Source organism: Lissotriton helveticus, chromosome 5_1 (assembly GCF_964261635.1).
Source record: "Lissotriton helveticus chromosome 5_1, aLisHel1.1, whole genome shotgun sequence".
NCBI lineage: Eukaryota > Metazoa > Chordata > Amphibia > Caudata > Salamandridae > Lissotriton > Lissotriton helveticus.
This window is the reverse complement of record NC_136065.1, coordinates 787,145,559-787,164,749: the sequence shown is the minus strand read 5'-3', so window position 1 is coordinate 787,164,749 and position 19,191 is coordinate 787,145,559.

Below are 19,191 nucleotides of genomic sequence, written 5' to 3'. Positions count from 1 at the left end.
CAGACTTCCCTGGTGAGCAGTAGCTTTACTACAGTGATCTAATGAGCAACTAGAGTGCTAACATTCAGAATTTATGGCAAATGTGTGACACATCTGAATGCCTTCTTGATGGAACCAAAGTAAACAAGCATTGAAAATGCAATAGATCTCGCCCTCGTTTAAGTTAAAGCCATTCTGTTTGTAATGAGGTGGCTTTTTAGCTTTGCTTTTATTAGTGGTTTTTAAACTTTCATGTAAATAACATGCATCTGTATGCATATATGTATATGTATGCATGCATTTATATTTGTATTTATATAGATATACAGATTATATATGTTTATATATGTATGTATATACATACACATACATATATATAAATGCATATGCATATATATGCATATATATATATGTGTATATGTGTGCGTGTAGAGAGAGGTAGAGAGGTAGAGGTGTAGAGGTAGAGAGGTAGAGGTAGAGAGGTAGCGGTAGAGAGGTAGAGACTAGTAGAGAGAGAAGTAGAGAGAGGTAGAGAGGTAGAGAGTAGAGAGTGAGTAATAGAGAGTAGAGAGTGAGTAGTAGAGAGTAGTAGAGAGCAGTAGAGAGAGTAGCAGAGAGTGAGTAGTAGAGTGAATAGTAGAGTGAGTAGTAGAGAGTAGTAGAGAGTGAGTAGTAGAGACTGAGTAGTAGACAGTAGTAGGGAGTAAGTAGTAGAGTGAGTAGTAGAGAGCAGTAGAGAGCAGTAGAGAGTGAGTAGTAGAGAGTAGTAAAGAGTGAGTAGTAGAGAGTAGTAGAGAGTGAGTAGTAGAGAGTGAGTAGTAGAGAGTGAGTAGTAGAGAGTAGTAGAGAGTGAGAGAGAGAATAGTAGAGAGTAGTAGAGAGTGAGTAGTAGAGTGAGTATTAGAGACTAGTAGAGAGAGAGTAGTAGAGAGTGAGTAGTAGATAGTAGTAGAGATCGAGTAGTAGAGTGAGTAGTAGAGAGTGAGTAGTAGAGAGAGAGTAGTAGAGAGTGAGAAGTAGAGAGTGAGTAGTAGAGAGTAGTAGAGAGTGAGTAGTAAAGAGTGAGTAGTAGAGAGAGAGTAGTAGAGAGTGAGTAGTACAGAGTAGTAGATAGTGAGTAGTAGGGAGTGAGTAGTAGAGAGAGAGTAGTAGAGAGTAGTAGAGTAGTAGAGAATGAGTAGTAGAGAGTGAGTATTTGAGAGTAGTGGAGTAGGAGAGCGTAAGTAGTAGAGAGTAGTGGAGAATATTCCAAAGTTTGGCACAGCACCACTTGCACAATAAGTCCAATCAAATCATATCACTTAGAGTCCTCATTGAAGCGCTGAATCTTGGTGTATATTCAAATGCTTTTATTTTCCTTAAGTTTATGTACCACAGCCAGCCGAAACGTTTCGTTCTGTACAACAGAACTTCTTCAGGGCGTTCTTATTTCCTTCAAGTTATGTCGGTATCCTGTTGTCATATAACTAGATATTTCTTCCAAATGTTAGACGAGACGTAAGTACATTCTTATTCAAAGTGACTAGGTATCAATTTTACCCACACAATTCGGGCAGACTTGAGTAATTTATAGCATCCTCAAAGTCAGTCTTTCAAAAATTCCAAAGTATAGGACATGATAATCCAAATCCAAATGTTTCTCAAGAAAAGTCATTTTCAATCGTTCGGAATATCGGTGTTTGGGCAGATATGACCCAGGGACCCCCAGTAGGCAAGGGGAATTAGTCCCCCCTCTGCAAACGCGCCAGTGGCCTGCGTTGCAGAGAGGTGTAAAAAGGGGCATAGCCTCATTACACCTCTGTGCAATGCAGACCCCTGGCGCATACTGGAGGTTCCAGGTGGGCTAGTTATTATTATTATTATTATTATTATTATTAAGCGTTCCTATATAGCGCTCAATTACCCGTAGGCATCTCGGCGCTTGCCTTGGGAACCCGTCCTGGTTTTTCCCTGTGAGATACCTGTACTGGGCATCCCCAAGGTGAAAGCCAGGAATCCCGCCGCGGGGGGGCCGTAGTGGAGATTAAGCAAGCTAATGCCCAGAGCTGCAGAGTGTGAACCTGTGACTCGAGTAGGCACCGAAACGAGAATTATCGAGTCCGTGGATATTTGGGATCAAGACCCTGCTGCGTCGGGCATTGAACCCTGGTCCCGGGTCTGACCTCTGCTCCATGGTCTGCCGCCTCTAACCAGTGAGCCACACTTCTCCTTCTAGTTGGCCCCCAGGGACCCCTAGTATGCAAGGGGAATTAGTTCCCCCTCTTCAAACATGCACGGGGGCTGCGTTGCAGAGAGGTGTAAAAAAGGGTGTGGCCTCATTACACCTCTCGGCAATGCAGCCCCCTGGTGCATACTGGAGGCTCCTGGTGGGCTAGTTGGCCCCCAGGGACCCCCAGTATGCAAGGGGAATTAGTTCCCCCTCTGCAAACGCGGCAGGGGGCTGCATTGCAGAGAGGTGTAACAAGGGGCATAGCCTCATTACACCTCTGCAATGCAGCCCCCTGGTGCATACTGGAGGTTCCAGGTGGGCTAGTTGGCCCCCAGGGGCCCCTAATATGCAAGGGGAATTAGTTCACCCTCTTCAAACATGCACGGCGGCTGCGTTGCAGAGAGGTGTAAAAAAGGGTGTGGCCTCATTACACCTCTCTGCAATGCAGCCCCCTGGCGCATTCTGGAGGCTCCTGGTGGGCTAGCTGGCCCCCAGGGACCCCCAGTATGCAAGGGGGATTAGTTCCCCCTCTGCAAACGCGGCAGGGGGCTGCGTTGCAGAGAGGTGTAACAAGGGGCATAGCCTCATTACACCTCTGCAATGCAGCCTCCTGGTGCATACTGGAGAGTCCAGGTGGGCTAGTTGGCCCCCAGGGGTCCCTAGTATGCAAGGGGAATTAGTTCCCCCTCTTCAAACATGCACGGGGCTTCGTTGCAGAGAGGTGTAAAAAAGGGTGTGGCCTCATTACACCTCTCTGCAATGCAGCCCCCTGGCGCATACTGGAAGCTCCTGGTGGGCTAGTTGGCCCCCAGGGACCCCCAGTATGCAAGGGGAATTAGTTCCCCCTCTGCAAACAAGGCAGGGGGCTGCGTTGTAGAGAGGTGTAACAAGGGGCATAGCCTCATTACACCTCTGCAATGCAGCCCCCTGGTGCATACTGGAGAGTCCAGGTGGGCTAGTTGGCCCCCATGGGCCCCCAGTATGCAAGGGGAATTAGTTCCCCCTCTTCAAACATGCACGGGGGCTGCATTGCAGAGAGGTGTAAAAAGGGGCGTGGCTTCATTACACCTCTCTGCAATGCAGTCCCCTGGCGCATACTGGAGATTCCTGGTGGGCTTTCAGGTCTTATATAGTTAGGAATTAGCATTAAAAAAACCTTTGAAATTCACTGAAAAAAACATAGGTTTCAGGCCTTATATAGTAAGGAATTAGCATTTAAAAAACCTATGAAATTCACTGAAAAACCATAGGTTTCACACCAGTTATAGTTAGGAATTAGCATTTAGAAAAACCTATTAAATTCACTGAAAAAAACATAGGTTTGACACCAGTTATAGTTAGCTGGAAATTTTACTGACATAAAACCATTGAAATTCCCACGTTATAGTTAGTTGGACTCACTATAACTTGCGCGCCTGCAATGTACTGCTGATGACGTCACATATTACATCACTCATGACATGGTCAGTGACATCCATGAAGTGTGTCTTTCTGAAAAATAAATATGTTTTATATATTTATATGTAAAGGTTGATGGAAGAATAAATGTTTAAATAAGTGTCTTAATGGATGTTCTTTAAAAAAAAAATTGATTGGTTAACTGGCTTATTAAGTGTATCTTAGTGAATACATATATTAGCGAGTATTGTTTAAATATTTAAATGTTTGTATCAGTGTACCGTCCTGGCTTTCCCTGTGAGATGGTCCCTTTACTGGGCATCCCCAAGGTGAAGCCAGGCATCCCCGACGGTGGTGGGGCCGGAGTGGAGATTTAACAAGCTATTGCCCAGAGTTGCAGCGTGGGACCCCATGGTTAGAGTGGCACCGAGGCGAGAATTATCAGGCCCGCTGACATTGGTCCTGCACCCGGCCGCGTGGAAAATTGAACCCTGGTCCCGGGCCGACGTCAGCCTCCGGGTCTGCCGCCTCTAACCGTTGAGCCACACTTCTCCACTTTCGAAACACAACATCCAGTAGGGTTCACAATCCATGTCCAGTGTTGATCGCAAGGATGGCATACGTATTATGGATCCCTATTTTTATTGAGCATTGTGATATGCGAGGTGGATGCGGCCATATCACCTGAGACAGTGTGGAAGAACTGGGACAGGTGGCGGCGTCGTTATCCTATTTATACGTACGCAAAGTGGGCTGGGCTTGCGTATGCCAGGCCAGCGTAAGGGTGCGAATAATTGCTCTGGGGACCTGGGCATTGTTCACTTCCTGCCTGGCCAGGAAGTGTAGTTATGTGTATTCTGTTACAGTTTTGACATCGCAGAATGCGCAATTTACATTATTGTAGCATGTCCCGGGAGGGCGGCAACTATCGCTAATGAGATGCTGTTCGAAAACATTGAATGGCCAACATCACATGTCGTTGTCAAGCTTGTGGATATGCGCAGACACGCATGTCAATGGTGGGTGGTATTATTGAAAGTGTTGCTATGGCGAAGCACACATATGTGAATGTGTTCAGATGGAGGGTGTATCAGCAGTGAGGCTACGTCATATCTAGTGATAACATTCATTACAGTCAAGCAATGTATGTCAATTGTGAATCTGAAAGTCTCACATATGACACACTACTGTACTGATAAAGTCTGACAACAGAGCATACTGCAACACAAATCTACACATTAATGTTTACTGTTTGTCACATGTGATCTAGGATTTGCACTCTGCCTGTGGCTTATGATACTCCTTAGAGCCGAAAGGCACTACACTAATGTGCGCACATACACACCAGGGGCACATTTGTTTTTTGATATAACGTTTGCGATGTATGGGCATCACACGTGGAAGGCTAATGTACAGACCATGAATATTGATCAAGATGATCATTGCATGTTATGTGTAGTATAATATATATGTGCACAGCAAAAAAACTTTTAAAAAATCTCTCTAAGCAGTAGGGGTGTGTCTCATCAAACGCTGTACAGAGAATAATTAAAATGGGTGGGGTCCTCCGTTACAATGGGAAATGTTGTGAACTAATCAAATGCTTTTTTTTAAGGTCACATGGCAAACGCATATCGAGGGCGCAAGGAGGCCGCATCCGACAAGATTTTGAGAAAATATATTTATCATAATATAAGTTTATTACAGTTAGAAATATATAAATGTTTAAAATATTTTAGATTATTGCCTGCTCTCATATACAGTTTAAAGTGAATTAGATATGGTTTTGAGACATAAAAAAAATTAGGAAATGGCGTACCCAGCACGACACCATACGTCTATGACGTAACACAGGGCCTGGCAGCGTGCACTCATCGCATATGCAATGCGCAGCGGGCGCGACCACATACGTACATGACGTAATGCGTGGCTTGGTACTGTGTACCCGTTGGATACCAAAGAAGCAGCTGGCGCGACCTCATACGTATATGATGTTATGCGGGCTGCGGTGCCACGAACCAGTCAGATACGAAATGCACATAATTTACTAGTTTAGCAATATGGCGGATAGGATTCACGTGGTGATGGAGCTTGGTACACTACCGGTTTTGGAGTGCAGTTTTAAAAAAATATATATATATGCATATTTTTGGGGGAAGATATAAAACATTACATAATTTTAAAGTAAAAAAAAAAGAAGTATAATAGAGTTCCAAAATATATATTTTTTTAATTGAAAAAATATACGTTTTATAAACATTAAAATGTGAAATTAACATTTAAAAAAACCTTGGAAATTCACTGGAATAAACATAGGTTTTACAGATGTTATAGTTAGGAATTAGCATTTGAAAAACCTTTTAAATTCACTAAAAAAACATAGGTTTCAGGGACGTTATAGTTAGTTGGACGTTTGACTCAGATAAAACCAGAGAAATTCGCCTGTTATAGTTAGTTGAGCTAACTATAACTCGCAAGCCCGCAATGCACTGCTGATGATGTCACATATTACATCACTCATGACATGGTCAGTGACATAACTGATGACATCACTTGTTTCCTCTGTGGTTCGCACCTCTATCCTGCATAGCCTACAAGTCTCAAACCGGAAATAATACGGTTTATTTCCTGTTTGTAAAATCAACCAATCACCATCCTTTTTCTTTCTATTCATCTTCTACCAACAACACCCAATGAACATTCACCCCTGGTTCCTCCGTGGTTCGCGCCAAACTTATCATCGTACGATTCAGTCATTTTCCATAGGCGGTCCAGGGCCGGAAATACTACAATTCATATCCTGTTTGGTGTAATCAACCAATCACCATCATTTCCATTACCAACTGCATTATTTCATCGTTATTAGCGTATAAAGCAATCACCGGTCGCATTTCAATGTGTCTCACATGAGAATGTTCCCCCATCAAAGGGCCTTATCAATCTAATAAGTCCAGCCATAACCGAACCATAATAACATGCGCGTCTCCCCACGTGAACTATCCAAACTTGGAAAGTCCATATTGACCGCTTGTATATAAACGATCAATATAAAACATCTATTCATAGCGTCACTGCATATGGTCATTTACCCCGCTGTACTGTGCGTCAATCTTGTATTACATAACGTAATTCTTAAATCCACCATTAACTAATCTATTTGCCAGATTTCTAAACATTTCACTATCAATTCCCGATAACATTTATTTTATCCTAAAAAAATAGTTTTTTCGAACAGAAGATGTTTACTCGCACCTGTTACTGTTACTACTGCCTACATATTTGATGTCAATAGGATGATCCAAGTGCTCAGAACATGCCTCTACTCCTACTTATTCATACCACAACTTTACAGAAACACTGTTATGCTACAATTTGTCATCACCTCTGGTGCAGACGCTCCCAACTGAAGAACTATTCATGCATACTCCCCCTACGAAATACCCTAGGGGTATAGAAGGTCCAACCTATTATTGCAAAAAGTATTTTAATTCTGAATCGCTGTTCAAACCCAGTTTAACCGCTCTGCAGCGGCTAATCCACCTTGCTTCGTGCGATTAAGAAAACGGTGAGCACTTTGAATATATTTTGGAGGACTTAGTTAGTTTGATAGTTTGAAAATTGAATTCCTTAGTATACCTTGATTGGGGTAAGGGGATAAGAAAAGCAAGTAATTAATAGCAGCAGGTACACAGTTACTCATTGCTTTATTTCAAATATGTTACAGGCAACTTATCAGTCGCCATGTTACATTAACGGACAACATAATATTGGGTGCCAGATTTGTGACGACCCGTGGCCATTACAACTCCATTTTGAGAGAACTTCCATATTCCATATGACAGGTGAGTGCATAAATACGGGTGCTAGTGGAGATTTCATGTCTTGGGACTGCTGGAATTGGACTCTTTAGCTGGTTACTTTTGGCTCTTACCTGGATTTCGTTTTCTTCTTTTTAGTGTCATGGTCACTGAATAAAAGTCACAAGGCAAATAGTTAATACATCAGTATTTTGGACTGGAGAAAGGATAATTATATTCCAAGGTGAGAAAGGATGTTATAATATAAGGATTGCGAGTTAATTAATTCTAATGTCTAACATAGAATGTTCAATCATGAACAATGTATTGAAATGATGTATGTCTATGAGTTTAAAATAACAGGCCACCATAGGAGGTTTTTTCTGCTTTCATGATTGAACAACATGTTTTAATATGGATAATAACAAAGATTGTTATATAGGCAGGCTATGTCAAGAGACTAAAGTATGTCTAGAATGGTATATAGGGAGGATATGTGAGATGTTTTTGTAAAACAATTGTATTCAAGTAAGCGGTAGACCATAATGGTTACTTTTTGGTTTTTATTTTTTCACAGCCCTGATGATGTCCCTGAAGGGATGAAACGCGTAGGCTGTAGCTGTGGAAATTGTATAGAATATGCAACAGTTGTTTGTGAAAATGGTATGAACAGCGTACAGTGGATATCGTCATCAAGTGAAAATATTAACGAATTGACTAAAGGAAGAAGAAAGCCTGCTTTGAATACTTTCCTTTTGCTGATTTTTGATTAATGGCATAAATTGTTGCTTGAAATATACCTGTACAGTAGATGCTCCTTGGTTAATGTACATAATATTTTTAAAGCATTTTTAGTACACAGTTAAAAGCAATTTAGATAACACATTAACACGCCTGAAAGTGGGTTTCTGAACAGCAGTCATACAATCTCAATGTTGTCCCTCTGCTAAAAATTCCCATCGATGTGTGTATGCAACGTGCCCTATAAATTGCTAAAGTTCATTTACTTTAATTCTAAAGATCCTTAAACCAATTATGAGCAAATGCTACAAAGACAGGTCGACTATTGCCCCTGTGATGTACAATCAAGAACACACATCACATAGTTTAAATGGTTGTAGGTGATATAACGACACTAAGGGGCATATGTATGAAGAAACCATTTTGCGATTCTCAAATTGCGATTTTTAGAGAATCGCTATTAGAGAGTTGCAAAGTGCGATGTATGTAGGACTTGCAAAAATGTTTGCGAATCCTACTTATTCCTTATTTGCGAATCGCAGTTTGAGAGTCTTAAACTCCTGTGGCATTAGGTGCATCTCCTGCAACATAACTATTTTAGCTTCTTGGCTACAAACATACAACCATATTCTCTGATGCTTCACAGGATTCTGAATCCCTTTAGCATTCCATTTTCTTTTATTATTTTTATGATTGAAAACCATATAACAAATATTTTTTATCCTTAAATACATCCATAAAAATACATTAAATATGTCGATAGTAATACAAAGTTGTTAAATAACACCAATTTACAGAGAGAGATTAAAACCTAAAATCCATAAAGATAAACAATATAAACATTTAAGCCAGTGAACAAAGGGCAAAGAAAACAGTATCTCCTGCTGATCAAAAATGTAAACTAAACAATTGATCAAACCTTGGGTAGTTAAGTGTATACCTAAAAAAATCAACGAGTATGTGGAAAATGCCAACTCATCGTATATTCAAGCCTGTGACTGATTTACAATAGAATATCAAATGTTGCATAACAAATTAAGATCCTGGTATTGCCGGACCTAAATGTCAAATATAGTGGGACTACCTCCTAAAAGATACACCGAATTTTGAAATCTTAATCTTTTTTTTATTTATTTAAAAAAAAAAAATATTGAGAAAAATACATGAGTACAAGACAATATTTCACATCAAAAAAGAAATTGCAAGGTAGGGTGTAATACTTGAAAACGAGAATTGAACAAAAGAAACTAAATTCCGTTATACCAAACATTGTAGCATTTTTCAGAGCCAAAATGAGATAAATCAGATAGATCATAACGGAGAAAAAATCTGAATACATGCAGAAACACATAAAGTCAGGGACATTCAACCATCCAATTCCATATAAGAGCTGACCAGGCCCTAGATTTGCTGCCCCAGTATCCTTTTCCGCCTCCCTTTCAGGGCATATAAGCTATACTCAGTGTTATACATAAAGAAAAACCTCGCCCGCCATGCTTCAAATGAGGGTGCGTCTTTTTGCAACCAGCACGAGGCTAAACATAGCCTGAGCACTGCTGTGGCTACAAAAATCAAATCAACAATGTTACAAGGCAGGGACACCGAACCCGTACCCGTCTCTACCCCCAACAAGATCTGCACAAGTGAGAGCTGAACAGGGGTTCCTGCAATCTCAGATAGAAACTTATTCACATGCCCAACCAAACTCTTCAATTCCACACATGTACCAAAAATATGCATCAGATCCACCGCCAAAGCGCCGCATCTATAACATTTTTCATCCGGATCACCCTCCCATTTTGAAATTTTTATCAGGCGTATGATACAAGTAAAATACAGTCTTATAGTGTTGGGCAGCCAAGTTAGCAGACATAAACAATCGTCTAGCTAAATCAATTGAGATCTCAAGCGAGATCCCATGGCGTCCCAATCTGTTCTCCCACTTAGTGACATGTGTTTCTAAATCGTTGGGCATGGCCTTTAACATTAAGTTATAGAGCACCCCTATCCGAGCTTCTTTCTTATTAGCTTCAATAAGAGGATTGTGTTGTGTGGACGGGCAAACTTTCAGCAAATAATCGCGTAATTGAAGGTATTTAAAAAAATGCGAAGTTGGAAACTGATATTGTTCCTTAAGCTGCTCAAATGGTTTTAACCCGCCCATCGTATATAAGTCACCCACACAATTTAAGCCTTTAAGCCGCCAACTAACAACGACTCGATCCCAGAAGACACTAGGAAAAAAGATCGGAGCAGTCAATGGAGTATATCTCGAGACCTTTTCTATTTTATATAATTTTTTGACAGTATTCCACACTTTATAGGCAGCCATTACAACCTTATATCTTGTATGTTTGTAGTAGTTCCAATCCAAATTGAGAAAAAGACGTTTTTTTACTTCAGTGCCTAACAGTATACTATATATTGAAGGTTGTTCGGCTGGATCTAGCGGTCCTACCCCAGTAAGCAAAATATTCATGTGTTGAAGCATACAAGCGTAATATTAAAGAACAAAGTCAGGTACAGCCCACCCTCCTACAGCCGTTGGTAGTATCATATATTTATTAGCTCGGCGAGCTTTACCCCGTGCCCATAAAAATCTCATACAAATGAATTGAAGCTGCTTGAGGCTGGCCTGCGGTATCTCTAGTGGTACACACCGAAAGAAATACAACATTTTGGGTAAAACCATCATTTTTAGGATATTGCATCTGCCTACCAATGTTAAATGCAGGCATTCAGTCTGGTCCAGCTGTTTACAGATCCCAGTCAACAACCTCTTCCAATTGGATTGCACCAGGGTAGAGGCAGAAGCTCTTATCTGTATCCCTAAGTACATCACCTCTGACAGAACCCTTGAATCTCCATAGGATCCGATATTTACACATAAAATCTGGGTTTTGGCAGTGTTTAATTTATACCCAGAAACTGACCCAAATACCGTCGCTAAACATTCTATCTCAACCATCGCCACCGCAGGTTTGGAGGAGACAACAGCCACATCATCAGCATATGCAAATACCCGATAATCTTGTTGGTGTACTATAACTGACATTATCCGGGAGTTGCTCTCTATCATCTTTAAAAATGGATCAATGTATAGGGCAAATAACAGAGGGGAGCAAGGGCAGCCTTGCCTTGTTCCCCTCTGTATAGGGACAATCGCCAATTGTAGCCCTATAGTGCAAATCCTAGCGGTTGGTTGTTGATACAGCGTCTGCAAGGCTTTTATAAATTGTGGCCCAAACCCCCGGCTTTTCATCACAGCCCATAGAAAAGTCCACGATACTTGGTCGAAAGCCTTCTCGACATCTAAAAGTATAAGACTCAAAGCTTCACCTGTACCATTAGCGTAATCTATTAAAGCAATCACACGATTAACGTGATCAGTAGTTCCACGCTTGGGGATGAACCCGTGTTGCCGCAGAGACACCAGTGGCGAAATTACTGCTGAAAGTTAACATGATCAGTTGTTCCACGCTTGGGGATGAACCTGTGTTGCCGCGGAGACACCAGTGGCGAAATTACTGCTGAAAGTGAAATCTTAATCAAAATAGTCTGACCAGATCCTCTCAAACTTCTTAAGTCTCCCAATTCACAATGCATAGGCTTGTTCACTCTATTTAACTAGCTTCATTTTTCAGACCCATTCATATACAGATGGTATGAGATCTGATCGCCATCTTTGAAGCAGAAGTGTTCTACCTACAGCCATTGCAATATATAATAGTTTGATAAGCGTGTCTGGAAAAGGGTCTGGGTCATGGGCAAGTATTATTAGCCAAATATTCAATCCTATTAAAATACCGCGTTCACGTTCCAGAAAAAAAAAAGATCTCATTCCAGAACCTCTGCATCAAGGGGCATTGTAGTATAATGTGTGCCCAATTGGCTGAAGGATGGCTAAGGCAGTGGACACACCCTGCTGATTGGTTGGAATAAATCTTAGATAAAAAGTGGAGTTCTATAAAGTAGCCATTTACTAAAAAATACCATTGTTCGCCAATAAGCTCCCCTTAACGTCCTGAAATTAAGAGTGCTGATCACATACTCGCTGAGATTTCCATCCCTCATGCTTAGCCCATTTCGTAATGGCCTTCCTCTCCAGATCAATACCCTTGATGGAGGCTAAACACTTTTTCCATTCCCCAGGTTTCTTAAATGCTGTATCTTCTAATAATTCATATACTAAGCATTTCTGTTCACTGATCTGGATCAAATCAAGTTTGCTCAGGAATTTACTAAAAATATTATATAACCCAAGAAGAAGGAAGTCATTAATGATTAAATGAGACATTTCAGCTATGCTCAGCCATCTATCATTCCTCAAGAAATCTGAGGTCCAGCATTGGCCCGTTTTTGTATTATTACTGAAGATTCCGTAATCCCAGATAGTAGGATAGGGCCAGATAATGGGGTTGAGGAGTTGATTGCTGGGATAGAATATCTTCTATAAAAAGCCGGCCATTTTTTGAAAAATAATTGTACACACTTATACCATACTAATTTAGGCAACTTGACAATTGTTAACGGGCAGTGGATCTGATGTTCCTTGCAGATTAAATTCATAAAATAGTTAACAAAAAGACTTGGTTGTAGTTCCAGCTTAAATCTGGATATATATTGTGCAAAATATGCAAAGTAATAATCCCTCAAATTCGAGAGAGCTAATCCTCCATTTTCTAGCTCTTTGTATAAAGTGCTAAGTGCAATTCGGGGGACCTTCTTTGCCCAAAGGATCGCTGTAAACATTGACTCTATATTGGTAAAAAAGGAGAAATACAAGGAATCGCCAAGAAGAGGAAATTGATTAGTGGAAGTCAGACATTTTAATCAGAGCAACCCTACCCAAGATGGTAAATGGAAGAGAGCTCCATCGGGGGAATAGATCCTGAACTTTTCGTAGAAGTGGGGCAAAATTCAAATCGTATAAATCAACTATGTGTGCTGAGAAATAAACACCAAGATACCTCTTTGGTTTTGTATTTAAACAAGAAAGAATATCAAGGTGTAAATCCATACATGCTCCGCCACAATGTGTAATTTCGGTCTTTTTAACACTTATTTTATATGCACCTAATGCCTCAAATTTCTCGAAGATCTCAAAAGGTTTTGCTTGGACCTCCTTCTCAGGCTTTATAATAAGCATGATATCATCGGCGTATAGTTTCAATTTTGCCATAGTTGGAAGTGGAGGGCAGATAGCAATACTATTCCTAATTGTAATTGCTAATGGCTTGATAAAAAAGGCAAATAGTACCGGAGACAGAGGACACCCTTGTCTAGTGCCCATTTAACCGTAACCTGGCCAACCTCCGAGGTGTTAATGATTACGTTGGCTTCTGCATATAGGTATACATTCAGGACCAACCCCATGATATTGGGAGGTATGCCAAAACTTTGCAGAATAAAAAATAGGCTCTCCCAGACAACTAGGTTAATTGCCTTTTTGGCGTTTAAAAGGAGGACTAGAGCAGGTATCTCCCGAGTCTCAAAATAGTTCAATGCTTCCGTTAAATAGTGCGTTTTTGTGCCGAGCTGCCTGCCAGCAATCAAACCATTTTGGTCACGGTGAATCAAATGCGAGGCGTTTTGATCAAAATGATTAGCTAAAAGTTTGGTGGTTATTTTATTGTCAGAATTTAATAACGTGATGGGGCGATAAGAATTAGGATCTTCGCTATCCTTTCCCTTTTTCAAAAAGCTGACTATATTCCCTTTTCTGAATGACAATGGTATCGCCCCACCTTCTAAAATTGAGTTAGCTAACAGTAAAAAGTAATCTGAAATGGCGCTAGGAAAGATTTTTAAAAATTCTGCTGGTAGGCCATCCAGGCCACAGGCTTTGCCGCTCAAAAGATTTTTTTATGACCCCCTCCAGCTCAGCATTTGTAATAGGACTTGCCATACTAATTTTCTCCACATCCGAGAGTACCGGCAATTAATTTCTCTGGAGGAAAACTCTCAGGGATGTGATATCAATAACCTTTTGTTGGCCGTATATAGACCTATAATGTTGTAGCATTATATCACCTATTTTTACTTGGTCGTCAGTACGGGAAGAAGTTGACGGACATTTTAATGCAGTTATCTGGTTAATAACAGCTTGCTCCCTTGCCTGCCAAGCAAGGAATCTACCAGTAAAATTACTTTCTTCATACATTTTTTGTCTATGGTGCTGGTAAAAGGATTCACTCTTAAGATAATATCTTTCGCTAAGATCCTGTTTAGCCTGATCAAGCTGCCACTGGTTAAAAACTGTGGGACTGCTAAGAAATGCGTCAAGAGACCTTTGTACTGTCTGCTCTAGAGATCGCTTTTCTTCCTTAGCTTTCCTAAGATTATCAGCATCTTGTCCGATGGCCAGCTCTTGAATAAAAGCCTTGAGTGAGTCCCAAACCACATGAAAAGGTGCAGAGCCATGGTTTCACGTGAGAAATTCTTTAATCTCAGTTTCAATGAAGAGCACCCAATTCTCTTCTGATAGATATTGCCTATTTAGCATCCATCTTGAAGGGGTCCTAATATAATCCCCTGACTGTAACTCAATAATCCGCATGGCATGGTCTAAGAATCCATTCTGAGGGATTCTCTGCTGGCTGAAACTCAGTCTCCTAGAAATAAGAAAAAAATCGATGCGTGATGAGGTATGAACTCTGCCTGATAAACAATATAGGTGATCTTAGTTGGGAATGCCACCCTTCAAGGACCCAATATGTCTATAGTCGTGCCGTAGTTGTGTATAACTCTTAAAGTTTTAGGTTTCAGCTCTTTTTTATACAGAGCAGAGGAGTCGATTTTAGGATTCATCAAAAAATGTAATGCACGCCCTAGGATCAATTCGCCAGGTACTTGAATTAGAGATTGAAAAAATTCCTCGTATGGCGTTGGATTGTCCTCAACTGGGGCTTATATACCGGCAAAAGTTTTATGTTTGTGCCCTAAGTTACAGGTAGCCCAACACCACCGTCCACTCTGATCATTTGCAAAATTAACAACTTCTGCCTGAAGTCTTTTATTAAAGAATATTGCTGAGCCCCGATGCGATGCTGTATATGAGGGAAACCCCCTATAGGCTGCCCAGGACCTAAACATAGAAAAGTCTGGTAGCGTCCCTGCTGGTATATGGGTTTCTTGTAACAAAATAACTGCTGGATTTTCTGTCTTAAACCATGCCTCAATTGCCATATTTTGTTTTTTTGTTATTAAGACCATTCATGTTAAAAGAGACCCCTTTCAGAATGTCCTTTTTAGCCATTTACAACAGAGAAGATAATTAACAGCCTTAACAGCATTTATAAAAAGTGTACAGCGAGATTATGACAATGACAAGTGGTCCCATCTTTCATCTAACAGAATATGAGTCTATAATACAAAATGGATGTATATGTGTATGGATTTTAGAAAATGGATTTCGTTTTTTCCCCATGCTCCCTTTCCACCCATGTGACCCAGCCCAACCCCGGCTGCCAGTGTGAGCAGACCGCCGACCCTGCTCACATCTGACAAGCTTATCCCCCCCCCCCTTGACTGGCACTATGACTTGGTGCCCCGGCCTCTCTACCCACTTCCTTTAAACAAACAAATAAACAAAAAAAAAAAAAGAACGCAGCAAGGAAAAATGAACGAGACACAAAACAAATTAGAAAAGTAATCAATGAAGAGCTATCTAACCTATCACAGGTGCCTACAGAAAAATACATGCAGCAAGAGAGAGCAGCAGAGCAGAACAGCAAAATCAAGAGATGGAAGCTAAATAAACAATGACCTTTGTTTAAATATACCATTTTAACATTAGAATGCATTGGCCTTATATTAACCTATTAATGTCTGCAGGTTATTTGAAGTTTAAATTTGTTGCTGTCATTCCCGCATATTCCGGGGAATTTACAGACCAAGCGGCCTGCCCCACTTCCCTCATTCAAAAGAAAAAGAGCACCAGTATGTACCCATACAATCAGAAAAAGAAAGAAAACCAAGAGACAACAGGAAACAAAACTACCTTAGAAAAATATGCTAGTAAAGGATGAATCCAAAGATATAAGTGCCAGAGCACATAGCAGGACATACAATTGACAACTAAATAGAAAACAATTTGAGAGCTGATTGTAAATGCATAGTATTAATGAAATATCATAGCTTGAAACTGGGGAATTTAAAAGTTCTTAGGATTTTCCCATGGAGATTTGTTGCCATGGTTCCTGTGCTTACAGAACATTACAAAATATGTGAAACCGTCCTTGACTAACTTGTTCTGTTGAGCGATCATGGCCTGTGCCCCCTGTTCCTTGAATAGATGAAGCATTTTACAAATTCCTTCCGCCTTATGGCTGCCGAAGCCGACATGTCCGGAAAGATGCGGCAAAGTGGAACTTCTGTCGAGGTAAACTGTCGCTATTTAATTGCCCTAGATAGGATGTATTCCTTAACCCTATAATACCCAAAGTTGACCAGCATAGGCCGTGGGAATTTAGGATTAGGAGGGAGATGGGCAGGCACCCGATGTGCTCACATTCTTTTTGAAAAATTATCTACTCACTGTAGAGTCTGCTGTCCCTCGAGGCCATCCAGGACGTACAGAATCCGGAAATTCGAGCGCCTGGAGTGGTTTTCTAATTCCTCAAGTTTGTATTCCAATGTTGCTTTCTGACTTTGGAAAGTGGAAACTTTGCTATTCATAGTTGAGACTTGGTCCTCCATCTGCGAGATCCTAGCTTCGGCCTCAAAAAGCCACGTCGGCACCTGAGCCATGTTTTCCTCGATTTTGGATAGACGATTATGGATTTCGGCTATCTCAGCAGATTGAGAGAGTTTCAGTTCTCGAATCTCGTACAAAATCAGGTTAAGGAGTCTCTTGGCGTCCCATTGCATAGAGAAAGACCTATTCTCCTGGGAGAGGTTGTTTTGAGTAGCTTCTGGCCTACATTCAGGCTAGAGGTTGTTTTGAGTAGCTTCTGGCCTACATTCAGGCTGTGAAAGCTGCCTAGAGAGCATAGAGTCAGCTGAGTGAGGCCGGATAATTTCCTCAGGGGCAGAAAGATCGGACAAAGAGCTCCCTCCAGAAGAAGATGTAAGCTCTGGTGGGATAGACAAAGCAGGGATCACAGGAGTAGGTGAATCCTATGAGGGTGAAGAGTCCCCCAAAGAGAACAGCACCTGTAAAGCAGAGGATGGCGGGGGAGATTGTCTGCCGTCTATAGGATCTTACAGACTCCCGCCTTTATCCAGGACCGCAAGGTTGTCCAAAGGATTATTAATTGGAGGGGGCTCATCCCCTGCTGCCTCTTGTTCCCCAGATGGCAAGCCAAGCATACATTTGAAAAATAGAGGATAATTTTTTAAGATCCTTAGATGTGCCGGCTGCTCCGGCCGAGCCAGGTAGCTTTGGTGTCTTTAGTAGAATATCAGGGGCTTATGCTTGAATCTAAGTCTGCAAAGGAACCCCCTGGATGTTCTTGATTCGCAGTCTCAGAGCTTGCCATTTCAGCAGTTTCAATATTCACATTCAGATCTTTCCTAAGGGCTGCCGTGCGGTTTGCCCGGGCAGCAGCCTGCCCAACTCACTTCTTCACCTTCTGACCCAGGCTTGGGGATTCAGCGTGGACTGTTAAGGCTTTAGCTTTAGCTCCTTTAGTGAGATTTCAATAATGCAGTTTTTGATATAAATTGCCTATCCAGACGACAAAAGTTACTTCCTAGGACCCCCCAGTGACCCTTAACCAAGCAACATAGGGGGGGGCCCATGCACCGGTGGGTAAAAATAATTTATGCACTTAGCCCCTCTTGGCAAGAAACCTGGTGGACCCAGTAGCAGAAGTCCACATAAGTCAAAAAGCAGAAGCCAAAATGAAAGAACTACTGTTCCCAGAAGCCCAAGTGGCTGTGCAGCAAAAAGTAGCCAGGCAAAATTCAAATTAGCCGGTGAGTGGGTTCAGGATAGTATATATCTGAGGAAATGGCTGTAGTGGCTTTAGTTACACAAATCTGGAGGAGAATGCCGCATCTGAACGTTGACCTCGCGTTGGAGCTGTTTCCTAGCTCCCGCAATTGATTTTCACAGAGCTCGGCAGCCTCCCCGTTCAGGTCTGCGTCTGACTTTCTGCATCGGCCACAAAGAAGGAAGGGGGTGTGGTTACGGCACGATCAGCCAGCCATCAGCATCCACCTGCCAACGCCATCTCCTTTAACATTCCATGATAAGATTGTCACCTCCATGTGCAGTTGTACAGATCATCCTGTGTACCCATGTCAGTTGTTGTATCAACAACTATTCCAACTTGGCCTCCACAAGCAACACAATAGGTGTAATTCCCTTCTTTGTATTAACACAATCAAACTTCCCTGGTATAGCATGATGACCCCTAGGGTTCCAGATTTAGGACGCCCTAGTGCCACAAAGTCATAGGTAGGAGACATACCAAGAGCGAAATATGAATTTTACCTATCCTTGCTCCGGGCAACAAATATATTATTCACAATCATTTGCAACCCACCCTCCTCAGATACCTAAGATAATGTTGGCACTCCCACCCATCATCGATCATCATTAATACATGGAACTGAAACAATATTCATCATCCTATGGATATCAATGGCTCTCTCAGAACCGAATAGCTTCCTCAGGATGTTCCAAAAAATACCTCTTCCCTTGCCAATCAACTCCTAAACATGCTGGAGGTAACAATTTAACTTCTACAAGTATTTACTTTTTTTGAGTAGCTATGCCATAATCTGGGTAAACAGATATTCTGTTGCCATGATATTGCCATGATATTCTACCTCCCCCTGTGAGCGAGCTGGTGACAATATGCCCACTTTGTCTCTATATCTCAAGATGCGTGCAATATACATGACCAGGGGTGCACACGGCTTGGCCCCAACACCAGGTATCCTATGTGCTCTGTGCTCTGTCCACAAGGAGTTCTCCTTCCACATTCACTTCATGGTAGTACTGTAGGGAGACAGCCTTCCAGAAACAGTTCCACAGGCACTGTTTCAATACAGTCAGGTACTGCAAGATTGCGCACATCATTGCGTCTCGACCAGTCCTCTAAATCAGCAAACTCC